Source organism: Equus przewalskii, chromosome 8, assembly GCF_037783145.1.
Source record: "Equus przewalskii isolate Varuska chromosome 8, EquPr2, whole genome shotgun sequence".
NCBI lineage: Eukaryota > Metazoa > Chordata > Mammalia > Perissodactyla > Equidae > Equus > Equus przewalskii.
The window spans coordinates 80,030,440-80,044,039 of NC_091838.1; positions in this window are offsets into that span (position 1 = coordinate 80,030,440).

The window sequence follows — 13,600 nt, forward strand, 5'->3', positions numbered from 1 at the left end:
AATACTATAACTGTATCATGTTCCTTAGTTCAAACTCTTCAAACGTCATCAAAACAGAACAAAGGGTCTTGAGAACAAACGCCACCTCTTGTTATGTTCCATCACAAATTTTTCTGGCCACGTGGCCATTTCCTTCCAAAGTTCACTCTGTTCACCAGGAGGGAAATTCTCCTGATTGTTGAAGTCTTCAATACTCCTGAAGAAATGCTCATTTAACGTTTTACTTGCTTGCATTATCTGGCTCTGAAGAATTCTATATTCTTGAACAAACTTCTGTTGCTATGGCAATATTTCAGCTAGCTTTTCTTCTTTCTTGGCTTTCTGCACATCCACATCCCACTCCTGAAACCAAGTCAGAAACTGCTGAGAAATACTCTTCACAAAGCTTCAACCTTTGGACTTTCATAGCCTGGACAATTTTCTGGTTAATAGTTTTGAAAGAAGCATTGGTATCCCTTATGAATCTTTTTTCTCTTTGCACGAAGAACCTTTATAATGTTACCTTGAAGACTTTCCAAAAAACTCATTCATCCCCCACATCTTCCTTAAACGTTCCTACAGAAGGACTTTTTCTCCCCATGGTTGTCAGTTACTGGAGTATTTTCTTTGGGAGCATCCTCTGACCTACTCAGCTCTCCTTTCTCTGGTCTCTCGAAGTCAGAGGCTGCCACACCCAGAGCCTCTATCGGGGCTTCACTGCTCTTCTCAGGTACTTCCTCCTACTCGACCCCATGGCTAGGTGTCCTCCGAAGCAGAGACAAATCTCTGGCACCTCTGGTCTTCAGAGCTTCTGGCATCCCCACCAAGTCCAGGACAGCCTCCTGCTCAGGGCCCTAGGTGTGTGCTCTTCCCAGGCTGGCCTCTCCCACTCGGTGGCATAAGACCCACACTGCAGGCTTCTGAAAATTGTAGACTTACTACTCATCAGATAACCTAAAATCCTTATGATTTTCTGGATGCTTTGAGTGGATGGTATCTTTGAAGTCCTAAGAGGCCGTCCTCTATTGGACTTATGCTTCTGAGAGTAGAACTTGGATGGCGACGGGCTCTTCCTATGAGCATGCTGTCTTGCAATGGGCTCTTCTAGCTAACAGACCCTATAGCTCACATGTGGCCCAATTTGTGACAGAGTAAATGCTACTCTGGGGGGATTAAAAGCCTGACCTCTACAAGTGGTTGACTCCACTCTGATGGCCAACGCTTGTAAAAAAAAAAAAAAAAAAAAAAAAAAAAAAAACTGATCTTCAAAAACTAAAAACTAGATTGTGAAGATGAATTCCTGCCACACAAGTTCAAGATGATCCTACTTGAAATTACAATGCTGTGGACCTGCTTATCTTCCATCATGTCTCCCCTTCCAATAACCTGGGCTTTTCTGAAAGCAGATGTGTTATACAGAGGTGCTGTTAGCTGCAATATGGAGGAGGGAGGGGTCTGTGCTTGTAAGGCCATTCTGGCTTCCTGAAACACGTTGACCTGAGGTGGGAATGTAGGGTTCTGCCTCCTGCGTGAGTCTCTCCCAGGCTCGTCCACTCACTCACTGTCCACTTTCTAAAAGCCACGCTGAGATCTTAACTGCTGACTCTCATGCCTGGTGGATGCAGACACTGTGCTAGGCCCTGGGGATAGAGCCATAAAACGTACAAGGTCCCTACCTCCTAGACCATCTCATGAGGAGAGAGGTGTTACGATGAATTTGGGATGGGTGTATGTGGGGAGAATGAGAGCTTGACCCTGATAACGCACTTTCCTTGTCTTACCACTTAGCTCTTTCTGGGTGCCTCTTAAATCCAGATCCTCTGTCTCTTTTGTACACAATCCACAGCCTTGTCTGTCGAGGCTTTCTTCATAGGCCCCTTCCTCCCAAATTTGCCCTCTCCATAAGCCAGTGGTTAATAGACTGCTCCTGCCTGTTCTAGTCGAGTCCAACTCTACAGGACTGCCTTAGGAGGATTGCTTCTGTTTCTGTGCACATCATCATCCATAGCACATGTCCTCAAAAATGAGTGATACCAGAAACCTAGGGCACAAAGCAGCAGCCAGCAAAGACCTGTAGTTACATTTCAGTGGGATGATAACTCTTCCACTCTTAAGAGAACGTGACTATGTCTTACTTAACAGTAAGAGTGTCCAGCATCCTCTTTGATGCAGAGGAGGAGAGAGAGAGTGAGAGAGAAGAGAGAGGCGAATGTTTCCTCCTCAGAGCACCACCATGCAAGTATTCTTAAGCAGAGGCTTTTGGAAGAGCCCTCCTGTATCACACTTAGAGGTCTCTAGTTCTCAGAGTGACCTCAGCTGCAAACTCCCAGCTCCTGGTTCTTCCCTAAGACAAGAACAGACCACCAACTATTTCTAGAACACACTGGCTTGAGTTCAGCCATGAAGCTGATTCAGTTTCTCTACTTTGTCTTTGCAGACCAGCTCTCTGCTTGCATGGAGAACACAGCCCTCAGAATAACCCCTCCACAATGGCTGATCAAATCCGCGAGTTCACATATTTTAAAACTCGATTTCCTACTTCCTGAGAGTCTGACTTTAATGAGTCTGGGAGAACGTGGCCTCTATTTTGACCGGAACATGTGGTAAAAAGACTAGGGTAGTGAAGTGGGCCCCCAGGCCTAGGGACCCATAGGCCCAAAGCTCTCTGAACTTCTACCTATATCGCTGGACATGCCTGTGCAGCTATGCATAGAGGAGATGAACCAGGATAATAACTCACTGAGGAACAAGTAATGGTAAGCTTGGGTGGTTCTAACGTCAGGGGCTTCTCACCAGTACCTTCCTAGGTGCTGACTCTCTCAATCTTAATGTAAAAATCTTCCCTAAGTATGGGGCCACAATGGCTAAAACCACCAAAACTCTTGTTCCAGAGACCTAATAGAATTTTCTTTGAGACTTTTGCAATCCTTTACTTAGGGACCTCCTCTGATATCCTATTGTCCATTTTGGTGGCAGATGGTGGCTGATGTAGAGTCTCATTGTCCCTGGAAGCTATATTATAGCTTTTTTTCTCACTGTCCAGTTTAAAGACAGTGCCTGTGCCTTCAGGACCTGAGGGGCCTAAATACTTCCTCTCTTCAGGGTCCTGGGCTCACAGCCCTCCTTTTGCGAGGTCTACACCCAAGATACCTCTTCTACTTGCCACACTGTCCTTACGTGGGATTTTCTTCCCTTCTCTGCATCTGCCAAAACTCGCCCTGGAATTTCTGAAAGGATTTATGATCCTGTAGGTCAGTAACTGGAAAACCTTATTTAATGCTTCCCTGAAGGGTGACCTTCTAGGTGAGCCACACTGAGGTCCCTGGCATACACCTGAAGTACTAAAGTCCTTCCGGGTCATCCTCACCTGTATACTTGCAAGTTCTCCTGCCTCCCCCTCAGTCCATGGTCATTAGGGTATGTCTTGATGGTCTCAGAGCATTTGGCATTCTCTGCAATCTTGGAGGAAGGCTTTGCCCTGGGGATGGTCACCTATGTCTGCTCCTCAGATGCTCTTATCTAGAAATGATCCCAGTATGTCACACTCTGACCTATGACTTTTTCTACCCTTATTTATAACTGTAGAGTTTATACACTGTGACTTCAGGCTCTCTACATATGTTTTTCTTTACTTCTAGCTACCCTAATTCTATATAAAAGTAGATGCTGACTACAATCTCCCAACCTTTCCACTGGCTGCTGATGTGTGATTTGTCCTCAAGGTACCTTGCCTATCAAAATGCAGCAAAATTCAGGGAACACCTGCGGCTGCATCAGTGTAATCTTCTACAAGCCCTGCCTCTCTTGGTCTCCTTGGCCTGCTTCACGGATGATTCTTGCCTTTCGTGATACCCATTGACATGGTGTCAGTGGCCACTTGCATGTTCATATTTCCCTCTGACCTCTCCATCCCTGGGGGAACCCTTTTGATGTCTGGGCCATATATTTGAATTCAAGTCTGGAGAGCCTGAACTTGAAGTCTCAGTGAGATAGCCAGTGGGAGTATCGAGTAGGTGTTCAGAGTGTCATCTGAACCTACTACATCCTGTTGTTCCTGATCTTTGTGACAACGTCAGTTGGGAAATACGTGGTGGGTGTTTCTCTTCATTTCCCAGACTTAAAAAGATGAGCCAAACCATCAAACTATGAATCCAAGTTCCAAGGATGAGAAGACTTTCCATTAGTCTTAGAAATTGTCACCTTCCCTTATTTTAACAGGCAGACCCTGCCTACCCCATATGCCCTCATGTTGACTCACATATAAAGTCTACTCAAAAGATCTGAAATATCCCAACTCTGGAAACTGTCTTCATTCTCAGAATCTTTTGATCACATAAGAGCTAGATAAGGCTCACATCTGCATTAAAAATAGGATGAGTGACCGAGGGAATTGAGATTTAGGGGTCCAACTTTATACCTCTTCCCCGTACCGTGTAGGGATGTGTTAGAGGCAGGCACAAAGGAGAGGATGGAGAGAAGGACAGGGCTGGTAAGGTTTACCAGATGTCTACAACTCTAAGGTCCTGAAGAAGTTTAGATGATATGCTCTGTGTTGGGTTAGAAACATGCAGCCCCTGATGAAGGGATGTGGAGAAGGGTACAATATATCCTGGGTGGTGTCAGGATCTGTCACTTTGAGAGGGATAATCTTTCCTTGAAGCATCTCTCCTCCTCTTGAAATCCAAAGTTCTAAGGAATTCTTCCTAAAGCTCCTACTTGTCTTTCCCCAGCAGTATGGTGAGGTTCCCCTGGGAAAATTCCTGAGCATCATGTACCTGGAATTGAACCTCACAATTGATCTTCAATTTAACAAATTTCGAAGTTTTCAGATTATTCCAGGGAGTAGATTTGGGGTGACCAATACTTGTGCACTTTTTTTTAATGCATGGATAAAAAAACAATGGCCATTTCCTGTAATCTCTAAAAGATGGATACAATTCAAATCTCACAGTATTGCCCAAAACAATACCAAGATGCTTGGCTACCCAGGAGTTTGTTCTACCCAAAGGGCTAGATGCTCAGGACATGGACTATGACTCAGTTTTCTCCAGCCGTGTAGCTTGTGTTGATGTTGTGCCAGGATAAGCAAGATGGAGACCCAGAACTTCCCTGGCTACATCCCAGTACTTGGGGCCAAACTCTTATGATATAAAGTCAAGTCCTGGCTTCTGGTACTATCCAGGTATACTTCTAGAAACTCATTGGGGTTGAATAAGATGAATCTGGACCAGGGTGAGAGGCTTGTCCCTTGGGGTAGTCCTCATTTAAAGTGAAGTGTAAATAGTTCTTGCTGAAGGCAAAAGTTAATAAGCATCGTATCTAGTTTGGAAAGTTTGCTGCTGTTCTCTGGAATATCTATCTTAGATATCTCTTGAATATCTACCCTAATCTCCTTTCCTTCTGAAACTACAGCTGTGTGCAGGTTAGATCACTTTGTTGAATCCCATAAGTCCTATGCTATTTCTGTATCTTTTCTTTTGATTTCTTCTACTTCATTAATTCCATCTCCTGAGGTACCTATTCTGCTTAGATTCCCTCCATTGAGTTAATTTGGTAAGATGGCAGGAAGATTTTGGATGCTGGCTAGCAACATTTTGCAGCCCACGTTTAGGATAATGGTGGTGCCAGGCCAAAGGGCTGTGAGATGTTGGAAACTTGCAGAGCCTCAGAAACTGGACCAGATCAGATCTACACACACACACACCCTGGGAGGGGACAACACCTCCTCAACAGTTAGTGATTGTCATTGGGGCAGGTGCAAATCCAAGTGCAGCTAAACACTTAAAGCTACAAAGTTGCAGGACCAACAGCCCAAATGGGCAGTACACCAGCATGTTTGGGGCAGGGGCGGAGTTCAGCAGAGGTGGCTCGTGAGTCCTCCTGGGAGCTCAGGGTAGGGCAGGAAAGTAGTTATGCCTAAAGAAACCCTGAGGGTCTACTGAGTGGTCAAGAAGTTTCCCACAAGCCAGGTAGGGAGAGAGGAACTGGACTTCTGCTAATAGAGGTATGCCAAAAGTTCTGTAGAGTAGTGAGGGACTCTGGAGCTCTGACCTGAGCTTCTTGCTGGCAGAAACTACTTAGGAGGGTCCATCTCGGGACAAGTGCATGTAAAGTATCTTGGTGACCACAGTTCTTGGGAGTGGGCCTAAAAAGATATCAAATTTGTTTTTGGCTTTAGAAGTATCTTGTGGATAGTCAGAAATCATTCTTTTATCTTAAGAACAGACTGAACCTTGGAACTAGTTGTGCCTAGAAAGCCAGACTTGCAAGGTTTCCAGAATTAAGGTAGGGGCTCTCAGGGTTAGTTTTGTCTGCTTCCATATCGGGAAAAAGTTTCCAATGGAGCTGCTTCAGGAGAAAATGGATCACTCTTGATACACAAAGGGGGTTACGATCTCCTGTAGGATGATCTTAAATATGTTAAAGGAGGAATTCGGTTTGGCAATCCAGACAAGCAGAGGACCAAATGGATAGCTGGCCTCAATTCCAATATTCCTGACTTCAGTGGATATATCCCACTGAGATACCATCAGTACTGAAGAGCAATTGTCATCCACTGAATTGTAACCACTAAGAGAAATTCTCATGGGTAATGAGAAGAGTGAGCAACCTTAGGGATAACTTTGGAATCATGTCTTCTGTTTTTAGAATTTGAGGGTTTTTTTACTCTAAATTTAAATAGCTCAGCCAATTGGCTAAGGGAAACTTGGACTATAATTCTGGAGTCGCCTGAGGCTCTGAAAATAGTAGATTTTCTAGAATGTCCTATGAACTGAGGAGCTCCTTACTGCATGGAATCAGGCCATCATTGTCTTGGATGGTTGCTTAGTCTAAACCCTTTGAAGATGTTAGTGATAACTTGAGAGCCTGTCAGAGCACGTATCTGAAGGGAACCTCAAATCTGTGTCAGTATCTTTTTTTCAATTCTTTCAGCCACAACACGGACACCATAACTTTAAAGAGAGAATACCTTCCTGAGTCTGTATCCCTAGTAGGAGACTGGTTGGGGCAGCTAACATTGCCCATTCTGGTCATGAGACACAACTGCCAGGACTCAGGGGAGGGAGTTCATCCTAAAAGGAGGTGCACATCGCCCAAAGCAGACACCCTCAGGGACTCCCAGTGGCACTGGGGATATGAATGTCTCCAGACACTGAGCAAACAAGATATTCTCATAAGCAAGATTGGGTATAATAGGGCAATGTAGAGATAATATGAAATAAGAATAGAATACACACATGAAGTCAAATGAAAATAGGCCTGAAAACCAATCTTAACCATAAGAGTTGAAAAATACAAGGAGCACAGTTAAAGAATTACAGTGACGAGTAGGGAAACATAAAAACCCAAGTTTGGAGATGGAAGACAGATGTACCAGGCCAACATCTAGATAAGAGACCTGGAATCAGAAATCACAAAGGCAGAAGGGGAAGCTATGGATTGAGTGGGTCCAGGTGGATGCAGGTCTCTGGCACTGGGATCGAGGACATCAAAGTCCAGCGGGTAGATTTAAGATGTCTTTTTACCCCAACCCACCTCAAAGGTGCATAGGCCCACTGGGTTTCATGCCCAGAGCAAGAAATGGATATGACTTCTACAAGGTGAGGATTTTCTAGGTCAGTCTGAATTCCTTTTTCCATTAACTCTTAGAGTTTTAGGCTACTTAATTAGAATAAGGGGAATCTGGAAAGAGGCCAATGAAGGAACAATGCAGTCTGAGGCTGAGACAGGACCTCTGATTTTTGGTGTGGGAGAGACTCATTCTGATAATCATTCCCCTCTTGTCTCAAAATGTAAACCCTAAGGAACTAGAACTTCTCCAGCTGTCTCTTCTCTAGGCAAATCATGCAAGAATCTCTGGTACCACTGAAAGTCTATTCAATCATTTGGGCATATGTAGTAAATGCCTCTTGAATGTCTTTAAAAAAAAATCAAATATCTAAAAACCATGACAAAGTGAGAGTAGCAAAGTTAGAATGAACAGTGTATACCTAACCTGTATTTTGATCACGAAAGAAGTTTCAAAAGCTAGATAACTCTCAGAAGGTCAAACAGGTTTCATTGCTGTCAATGATGACATTGATAGTAGACCCCAAGGATGGGGTTGAAAGATTTTAATGTCGCCACTTCCCTTAGAATTGGTGACTGCCCAAGATGGCGGCAATTGTAAGAAAGTGGGAAGAGAGCTTCTAAAAGGCATAGAAGGGGCAATAACTGTCCCGATATTTCTCCAGAAACGCACTCAAAGGTTAGGATTCATTTCCTAGACCAGCCTGGAATTCAGGTAACACCCTGGTTCAAGGAGCTTGTTCAGTCGCGTGAATCTGAGAACAGTCTTGTTCTGGAGTTCTCAGACTTCTATTCTTCCTATAGAAAGTCACATACAGCTTAAATCCAGGATGTATTTTTCAAAGTTACCACTTGTAAGATAGGGAGGAGACCTGGATGAAGGAAGGCCACTAAGAGGCTTAGAGATAGCTTGCAGTTTCTTCATAAAACACTGGAAAATCATGGACGTCCATACATACAAAAATGCTAAAACTATGGAAAGAGCAAGATTCATACTTTCCTGAGTGATTGCTTGGAGTTTCTATGGTACTTTTCCCTGACATTTCTGTATGTTTTAAATGTTCCAAGGGAAATGATATACAAAGACTCCATGAATATTATGGACTTAACTTTTGAATCAATCATTGATGGAAGAACCAAAACAAGGCAAGGAGAACAGATCTAAGAGGGACTCACCCACACCTTTCCCTTCTGGTAAGGTCAGAAGTCAAACCTCTGAAGTTAGGTTGGTGTCTAGAAAAGGAGGGCATGCTACGTGTTTGAACATGAGTTTTCATCTTAGCTGTGAATGTTGGAACTGGCAACTAGAAGCAACTTCAGCCTCCATCCATGATGGCTGAGGGATGTGGTGATGGCAGGGAGGAAGGCCATCTTTGTCATAACAGTGCTTTTGTTCACTTACCCTTCAGGTAGGGTATCCACTGCCTGGTGCCCATGGTGCCTCCAGAGGCCATATGGAGCTTGGAAATAATCATGGAGGCAATGAAGTGCTGCCCACAGGACAGAGAGGAAACACTCCCTTTGGGTTTCCAAGTGACCGATGCTGCTTCTTGCATTGTTCTTGTTCTAGAACGCGATGAATCTTCCATGTTGCTCCTCTTTTCTGTAGCAGTGGCTCTGAAGCCCAGGAAAGCAGACCTCATGGGGGTGGGGAGAATGATGCCTCCTTCCTCCTCAAGCTGAGGCCCTGATGAGCCCTGCAGCTCATGCAGGGTCAGGTTGAGGGGTGTCTTATAGGGCAGTGCTGCCATGCCAGTATGCTCATTGTGCACCTGGCATTTTCCTTGATTATGTGTACCAGAAAGGAGTGTGGGTAGGTGAGAATCCCTCTCCCAGAGTCAGTCCTGTTGACCAAGTGACTCACAAATGTCTGAAAAGGATGAGTTCACTCCTCCCTGCACAGCCTGGGTGGGCTTGACCACACAGCTCCCAGAGGGAGCCCAAGGAACAAAGAACATGGGGGAGAAAGGACAAGCTGCTACAGCAAATGAGTGGATGCTCCTGAAAGGACTGGAAGGAGGTAAAATGACAGCTTCTGGGGACAGCGGACAGGTTGCTTTTGTCCCACAGAACAGTCACGTGATACCTAGGATTGGAGCCTTCTGCCAAAGCATTCATGGGGTCCACTTCTGCTCTGACCTGGATGCTGACCTCTTTGGTTCTAAAACCATATCTTAACTCTGTGTTCTGGAATGCCTGTTTGTCTAGCTAGCTCTCCCCTGGTAGCAATGACAGGAAATCAGTAGGTCTCAAAGTCTTGGATGAGGATACTTGTTGGTCAAGTGATGGATGTTCATCTTCTGGCATCTTTCAGGAAGCATTCTTGAGTCCAAGCTTGAGGATGATCCTGATGATGTAATTGCTCCTCCCCTAGGGAGTTGGCAAACTCCACACAAATGCAGGATCCCTGAGTGACCACCTGGAGAGAGAGGATATCACTTCTTACCCAAGAATGCGGTTCCGCCTCCTCAGATGGTAGGAGATTGCAGTCAGAACCTGCTAAGGGCAGGGGGATACCTAAGTTATGCCCTAGTATTACCTTCACTTGATTCTTCAATTTCAAGTGTGGAATTATTTGTATCTCCTATCACCTTTGATGTTCATGGTATGGCTTAGATCTGCAAGGTAATTCAATCGAGTCTTGAGTTAAGCAAGATCAACTCAAACTCAGAGCAAGGATTTAGGGTAAATGAAAGACCCTGTTTTCCCAGAGTCTAAATTTTCTGTTTGCCTCTGTTGCACTAGCCAGCAATTGTCTGAGACTTTTTCTTACATAGTCTTGGGTCTTAGGATGAGCTTAGTTTCTGAGTTGGACCTGGCCTAGGCTATGACCACTAAGAGTCTCTAGGGGACTACATGTGGCAGAAGCTGTTGGGCTTGGTTAACTGCGATCCCAGACTCATCCTGTTCAGCGATCTGTTCATGGAGGCCATCAGAGGGATGGCCAAGGGCTCTTCCTTGGGAGGTCGGACTCCCTCCACTATCATGTGCCCCATCTCTGACCTGCCTGATTCTGCATCCATGACTGTGCCAGTGGCTTCCCATACAATACAGCCCACTCTGCTGTCAGACCAGCCCTCCTGGCATCAGTGAGTGGGACTCGCAATCACGTTCCTGCCCCTGGGACATAGAATGTCTGAGAAAATACTTTCAGAAGCTGGTAACTGGTCTAGTCAGCTCCAGACCTGTAACTAGCCAGGAGTGGTTACACTCCTGACTTGCTGTGGTAATTGGCCTTCCTATTCTCCATTTCTGGTTAAATTCTGTCTCTTCTTGAGCCTATGGGAAATCACATTCTATATAGACATGACCATCTTCCATCTCCTCTTTCTAGGGAGACCTAGACGTATGACTCTCAGGTTGCCAGCTCTGTTTTTGCTGCAGACACTGAAGTGTTCAAAGAAAGCTGGTCTGATCCTATTAAGACAGATGTGGTTCTTGATCAGAATCCAACTCTGCTTTTCTATTTTCCTCCTTCTAGACAGTCACTTCTGAGGCATTAACATAGTTTGGGAAGAGATCAGTCTTCTGGGACTTCTACATTTAACCATCTATCTTCTTTGTCAAAAGAAATTCCTCAGAATGTCTTGGCCAATCTTTCAAAGTGAAGTTGCAAAGATGCTCATTCCTACTTCAATTTATCAGATTTTTGGCTTGTATATCTTTCTGTTTCTTTGTTGTACGATATCTCCCAAAACCATCCCATGGAGACTCATGCAAGATGTGGGTCAAAAGCTCATGGAAGTCTTCCATGTTTTTTCAGTCCTTGCTGATCCTAGTGACTTTCCAGCTAAGTTTTCTGAGGAATGTGCTAATTAAGAGGACGGCAGCATAGCCAAGTGTTTCCTTAAATAATTGATTGTGAATAGAAGAACACACATTTCCCTTGACCCCCTTCTTGCTCTTGACAGCTAGTTATTCTGAAGTTGGTATTTGGGAAGCTTACTCCACACCCAACAAGTTCCCAGACAACAGATGGGATGAGGACAAGACATAGCAGAGATTAAAGGAATATTAGATAAGAGTTCATAAGAGGAAAGTGTACCTAATGCTCTGGATCCTTCTGGGAAGGTTTCTCATTGTGGTGCAAGGACATTTGCCCGACAGATACTGTTTAGCAGTTTCAGACAAGGCTTATTTATCTTTAAGGAATGTGAGAATCTCGATATCTACCCGGTGTATCCAAGAGCACTGTTGCCTTATTGGCTTAGTGGCAGGCCAGGTAGTAAGAGTCCTCAGATCAGGAGCCCGGGAAACATGAAGTGCACACCATGCAGAAGAAGGCTTTCTGCCTGCCATTCTCATGACAGAGACTTGTTTCAATAAGGGGAGCTGTGTAGTGAGGGGTCTGAAATTGATAGTATGACCAAGAACCCCATGTTGTGATTCATTCCAACCATTCAGGACCAGGTGTGGGAGTGTTCAGACTTCCTTGTTTCTACAAAATTATTCTAAGTGTTTGGAGTTCTACATAGCTTGTCCATGTCCCAGGGCCAGTTCTGGCATCTCCTCCAACAGGGTTAAATGAAGAACCAAGACAATGGCTTCCAGTTTTTTGTTTTTTTTTTTAAACGCCTTGTGTCTGAAGCTATGGAGTATAGTGGGCACTGAAAATGAAGTGTTTCACTGTGGGGTTGTAGTGAGACTTTGTCTGGTGCACTCTCATCTATCCCATTAGAGAATTGAGAGCTCTAGGCCTGGACTTCTCCCTAGAAGTGCTAGCCAATTTCCTAACAATGGAAGACTCTAGGTTACTTCTAGAGCCATACGTACCTTGCAGCCTATGGATGACTTTGCTGTCATGAGTCCAGTCTCTCCTGGGCCCTTCAGGAGCATGTGCCTAGGCTGCTGCTGCTAATGTAGCAGGTCCTGAAGAACAGGTAATGTCATTTCTCAAGGTAAATCCCCAGTCTAGTGTGGGGGTTCAGGACGAGTCTCTCCAGAATGTGCCACCCTGGCATGCAGATTATTTCAAGCTGAAGACGAAGCCCAACAAACTCAAGAAGAGCTTTTTGCCTCCTCCTTGTCTGCTTAAAGGAATTCAGGTAAAAAAATTAAACCTGTCCCAGGAAGGGAGCTATCACCTTAGCATAATACCATCTAGGTGTGGTGGACAGGGAGGAGCCTAGCAAGTCTGTCTGTGTCCCATTGTTTCTGTGGCTTACCAGACACTTGTTTACCAGTCATCTGTTTTTTTAAATCTGCCTGTGAATTACCTACCTTTCCTATGGAGTCCCAGACCACTACCCACCTTTAGTCCAAGATGACATACATACCTCATTTTGCCTGTCTTCTAAATCTCCATGTTGATTCTCCGTGCATACATAATTAGCTTTTCTCCTGTTAATCTGCTGTATGTCGATTTGATTGGGCTAGCCAGAAGAACAAAGAGGGGGACAGGGAAGTTCCTCTTCCCTGACACAAATTTCCATTGCTAATAGGAAACCGACTGAGCTGCTCCCCTCATCATTGTCCTCATCCTTGGCTTCTTCCAGTCAGCCAAACTAAGATGGTAGCAAGGGAAATAGGGTTTGCAGAGGCTTTAAACTGAATGAAGAAAATACTTGCTCTTCACGTCCATTTCTTTTCGTCCAGACAATCTTGGTTCAGAGGACCATAAACATACCACAGCAAAGACCCTGTCGGACCACTTGGAGTGCTGTCTTATGAAATGACATGGTCTACTGTCCTGATCCTTCTCTCAGCTTTATTATGTGGACTTATGATAAATAACCCGCCAGAGCACTGTTGGGTGTGGAGTATGGATTCGGGAATCTAGCTTCTTGTAACAACCTGCCTCCAGAAAGGCTACTGTCAAACTTGAGTGTAGAAAGTGGTATTTCCCGTTCCTGTAGGCACAGAGCTGGCAAATGCTATGAATAACTATAAAAACAGATGTATGTGTAAGGAGAGTAAAACTGATTTCCTATCTGTTTTAATTAGAAATGAATAAACCTCTGAAAACTAGAAATATTATGATGCCTCATGTGGTAATGTGGGTGACAAAAAGCTCTTTGGCACAGTGGGAGCTGGCCTTCCTGAGTCAAGCACC